Genomic DNA, 5,764 nt, shown 5'->3' with positions numbered 1-5,764 from the left:
CTTTGAGGTCTTGGATTTTCTGATTAGGATGTGATAAACACCATCTGTTGTACATTGATGTTAAAAAGCACACAGTTGGGTGGAGGGAAATGGGAAAAGATGAAATTACATTTCAGTTGGGTTTTGACAAATTGGAAAGTACACGGGAGAATGGGACATTCACCCTGGAGAGAATCATGTGTGAGATTGGAAATTTACCAACACATAAGGAGAAATAACTTTTCTTCTCAGCTACAGGTTGATATGGTTAGAATGGTAAAAAGAAAAGGCGTTGAATTTAAATACCGCATGCCCTACTAAGTTGTTTATTGTTTGCTTGCTATCTGCCAGGTAAACGTCGCAATGCTTCACGCGTGCATCTGTTCCTTAGAGGTAGCTTCTACCACCTTCACTTTACCTGGACAGAGGCAGAGCCAGTGTGCCCAAATAAAACGTGTCAGCTCATACCCAAAAAAGCCCAGGCCATTTATTCTTTCCACACACTCAAGCACAGACTGTATCTCCCTAAAGGTATTCGTGATCAGATAACCGAGGCTGACTGAAGAAGGAAGTTGAAGCCTGGTAAAGATGCACTTACCTATTTGGACAATACAAATTTTAATTTAAAAATAGATTAAAACCTTATGTGAAGAAGATTTTTCCCTAAATGAGTGTTTTAATGAGATTTGTGTTTATTCTAATGAATATCCCTAATCAGATAAAGAAAAATCTGTATTCCATGCCTTGTTCCTGATAGGAAAACTGGTCATTCCAGATACATAGAGAGGCGGGTGGGTTTTTCAATTTGGAAAAGGGGATGCGTCTGAGTGAGGTAGGAGTCCCCGGTGCAATCTCTTCATTCTTACCAGCATTCTTGGCCTGTGAAATCTCTGAAGTTTAAGGCTGTGACGTCACCTGACGGTGAGATTCAGAACTTCAAATGCTATTCTCAAGACTATCAATACTCATCTCCCCTGAGGACGCGACGCCCATCCTCCCGGGGTCAGGGTGCCTGTTGTGAGGGAAGTAGAAAGGCAAGTCGTTTCCTGGGTCTCAGGTAATTGGAAGGAGGGCTGTGACATACTTCACCTTATTAAGGTAAAAATCTCTTCCCAAATATTTGAAAAACAATTTTGAGTTTCCAAGAATATCTTCCCCGCTCCACCTGTTTTTGGGTAATTTTATTCGGTTTATGGGTAGGGTCGGATGACTATAGAATCTTAATCAGTGGTGAATTACTTTATACCAGCTAAAGCCTCTTTCCTCAGTTCAAGTTTCTTTGTACTTCTGAATTACTACATTTGCCTTCCGTTTCCTCCAACGAACTCTCTTAAATTCATTTTTTTACAGCCTGTCTGTAATCGTTTGTCCCTTTCTCCACAGCCTCAGGAAGAGCCCCTCAGGTCCCAGGTGTGCCGACTTGCAGGTGCCCGTGCTTTATAAAAACTTCAGCGGTTCACTTAGAGTCCGCTTCCTGTGGAGTCGTCACCGGTGCCTTCATCTCATGCTCCTTTACGTCCTGTCCGTGCTGCCTTCAACACGCACACCCACGCACAGGCGTAGTTTGCTTTTTCCTGCTTTCCTCTCACCACACTGGGCCAAGCTCTTCTCTTCTGCGCTTGGGTGACTGGGGTGGGCTCCGAGGTACTGGATGACTCCTGCCTCCCCCCGTCTGCCCCCCCAGAGAGGCCTTCTCTGGGAATCCCTCCCCCCGCCCCCTTTACCACTTCCACCACTCTGTTTTCTTTACAGCACTGATTATTACCTGAAATAATATGATTGATTTAGTTAACTTATCTGTCTTCTCCCTCTGGAATGTAAACTCTATGAAGGCAAGGGCTTTGAATGAATGGTGAAGAAGACAACAAGTATTTATTACATGCCCTCCAGGCGCCAGGCACACCTCAAGGTATCTGTTTTACCTGAGAGAATGGAAACGAAAGATCCCTGACAGGAATGAGCAAATGAGGCAGCTTGATTTTGGAGCTTTGGAGAGCACTTTCATCATCTAAGGGAAACTCTAAGGATTGATTTTTGCTGTTTTGTGAAGAGCTGCTTAGTGAAACAGACTTCTCTAATATGCCTATGATATTTCATCATGATCCAGTGACCATTAAGATTTGATATGTCTCCTGAACATATGATTTAAAAATATCACAACTCAGTTTTTCCTGGCCCAAAAGTGGACTACCTATCCAACTCAGAAAGCTTGAGGCATATTCAGAGGAGGTGGATGTGTGGCCACAGCACATTTGTTTTGAATCAAAGAGAAGAGCCCGCCGTGAGGAGGGTTGAATCTTCCCAAATGGCAAGAACAGATGACCCTTGTTTATAAATGTACAACAGTCTCTTCTGGTTTCATGGGTGGAATACAGTAAGTCTATCCTTATAGGTGCAGGTCTTATAAAGTGCCTGCTGAAGAGAGGCTGCAGATCATTACAGGGTAAGATTTTGTACTAACTGGAAATCCAAAGACTCCCTTCCCTCTTAGTCCTCCATGGTTATTCTAGGAAATTCCCCTATGGTTTTCACATGAGTATCAAAATCAAAGGAATAACGGGGAGCCCCGTTTTGACTGATGGTTTCTCATCCTTGAATTGATGGTCCCTCACCTCTCTTACTTGGCACTTGTCTCTAAAATAGAGTTCTCGCACAAAGATGGAAACACTAATATCATTTTAAAAACTGGATTCCCACTTGGCTTCTAAAACGCTGGCAGCCAGGTTGAGCCCTTGCCCACTGAATGCTGACCAACAGGAAAGTTACCCAGGAGAGAAGCCCTGATGATTGGTGTCCCACATAGTCTCCCATCACCTTTACTTCACTCATAGATAAAATGGCAACAAATGATCATTAAGGAAAATCTGCCATATTGAAAAGGCCAAGAGTAAGAAGTGTAATTTGAAGAAAATCCTCAAAACTATTATCCTTAATATCCTTCAAGAAATAAAAAGATATTCTAGAAATGCTGTGTGTGAAAAGCAACAACTACAAAAAAAAAACACACTAATTCTCAACCATATAAAAAGATTGCTAATGAAATTAGTAGGAAGGTTGAATAAAAAATTTGAAACATCTTAGAAGATTGCAACCCACCAAGAGATAGAAAACAGGAAAAAGTGAAATAAATCTTTTGAGCTATGTATTCCTCCAATCTAGCAAGCTCAAATCTGACTCATCAGTAGGAGTTCCAAAGAGGAGAGAGGAAATGGAGATTCAGGAGTTAAAGGTATGGATTTTAGGTCAAAAACGTCACTTAGGTGCCAGTGTGATGAATGAGAAGGTCCACACCAAAGCAGTGCATTAAATTCCGTCAGAATAGCAGGGGTAAAGGAAAGACCCTGTTTTAGCTTCCTTGGATGCTCAAGCGAATATGCAATGGGCTGCCTTAAACAATGGGAATTTATTAGTCTGGAAAAAGTCCAGACAAGGTGATGCTTTCTTCTCAAATACTGGCATTCTGGAGTGGCTGCCAGACCCTTGGCTGGGCTCCTCTCATGGCGATGGGCATGGTGGCCCCTGACCTCTCCCTTCTCCTCTGGGTTCCCCTGACCTTCAGCCCGTGCTCCCAGGCTTTATTTTCCCGTCTGAATTTCTTATCAGCTTCTCCAGTAATAGATTAAGACCCACCCTGGCTGGGGTGAGCCACACCTTGACTAAGGCCATCACAAAGGTCCTCCTTACACTGGGTTCACACCCACAGGAATGGGTTTTATTTGAGAGCATGTGTTTCTGGGGTGCATACAGTTCCTACCCTCACAGACCCTAACAGCTTCCAGGAAGGGAGAGAAAAGCTTACATGGAAGATCCAGTATGAAACTGGCTTTTACTCGTCAGTACTGACGTTAGAAGACAAGTCACAGGAGCAATGCCTTTCCCAATTCTAGAGGGAAATGTTTGCCAACTACGTTCAATACCTGTTGTAGAATTTGAGAGAGGTTCAATTATTTGCGTTTAGAGGGGCCAGGACTCAGGAATGATTTTGAGAAGGAAAAATGGTTTTATTGATGGCCTGCCAGACTCGGGAGCTTCCTGTTGCAAACCCAACCTCGAACAAGACTTTCGAGTTTCTTTTATACAGAGAGGAAAGGTTAAATGGTCCCTTTGTTTCAGTTCTCAATAGGCTTGAATTAGCATATATATCTTCTACATCCTAGGTAAGCTTTTAGCATGGACTTCAGGCATTCTAGATAAGCTTTTAGCATATTTTGTTTGCATTTCCCCTGAATACTAAAGTTTATAGACCTTCCATTGTTAAACTGTTTCCTGGGACTGGAGTTGTTGCCATGGTTACTAAGGGCAGGACTGCAGCCTCTTACCCTCTCACACCCACAAGTCAGAGAGCTTAGGTTATCTCTGAAGAGACAAAGAGCCTCCCACCCATAGCCCACATCATACCTACCCAAGCTGCAGTTTAGTATGAGAATACCTTTGCTTGGGAAGTTAGGATAGAATGTGCTCTATTATGACGAGGGGGTCTACCAAGAGAAATAGAACCCCAGAAGTGGTAAATTCCACACAGGAAAGAAGTAAAGGGATTGCCAGGACGATGGTGAATAGAAAATCGTGAGGATGACAACAGCTAGCCCAAATTAGACAAAAGGTACAAGATTTACAGACAGGTAACCTGAAGGAAAACAGAAATGATTATTTTATGTGCTTTTGAAGATATCAGGAAGAGCTTTAGCCCAATAGGAGAGGTTACATGATAAAGTAGTGATTGGAACATTAGAAAATAAAAAGGAAAGAAAAATAAACATGGAAAATGAGGCAGTTGATAATTCCATAAATTCTCTGTGGCTCAGCAGAAGGCTATTTTTGTGGTCACAAAGTACACAATAGGGAGGTAGACTTGGCCCAGTGGTTAGGGCGTCTGCCTACCACATGGGAGGTCCGCGGTTCAAACCCCAGGCCTCCCTGACCCATGTGGAGCTGGCCCATGCGCAGTGCTGATGCGCGCAAGGAGTGCCCTGCCACACAGGGGTGTCTCCCGCGTAGGGGAGCCCCTCGCGCAAGGAGTGCGCCCCGTAAGGAGAACCACCCAGCGTGAAAGAAAGTGCAGCCTGCTCAGGAATGGTGCTGCATACATGGAGAGCTGACACAAGATGATGCAACAAAAAGAAACAGATTCCCGTGCCGCTGACAACAGCAGAAGCAGACAAAGAAGATGACACAGCAAATAGACACAGAGAAGAGACAACCGGGACGGCGGGGGGGGGGGGAGAAATAAATAAATAAATCTTGAAAAATATATATTAAAAAAACAAAGTACACAATGAAGAGTGATTTAATCAAATGTTGCTATGACTACGGAATGATTGGTGAGGGGGATTTATCTGTAGGGAACGGAGAATAACACGAGTTAATTCTTATTTCTTATGAAAGGGAGTTATTGAATGTCTAAAATCTTAAAATTAAGAAATACAATGAGAATTCCATAAGGAACAGAGAGTTCGACATGATCATGTCTGTAGGAGGAATGGAAGTGGGAGGGACTAGGACCTGCCATTTGTTTTGTTTTTTTAATTTTTAGGAGGTATCAGATTGAACCCGGGACCTCGTACATGGGAAGCAGGCACTCAACCACTGAGCCACATCCTCTCCCCTTATTTTTAATTAGAAAGTTTAGAGCATTGTTCGATCTTATAAACTAAGTGTACGCATTACTTTGCTAAAAGTAAACTAAATTTAAAACCCTAGAGAATGGGTAAAAGGAGGTCTCATATTCCCTTTCAACAACCAAGACAATTTTAACGTCAGACATGATTATTAGAACATTGTTCTG

Source organism: Dasypus novemcinctus, chromosome 29 (assembly GCF_030445035.2).
Source record: "Dasypus novemcinctus isolate mDasNov1 chromosome 29, mDasNov1.1.hap2, whole genome shotgun sequence".
Lineage (NCBI taxonomy): Eukaryota > Metazoa > Chordata > Mammalia > Cingulata > Dasypodidae > Dasypus > Dasypus novemcinctus.
This window is presented reverse-complemented; position numbering follows the sequence as displayed.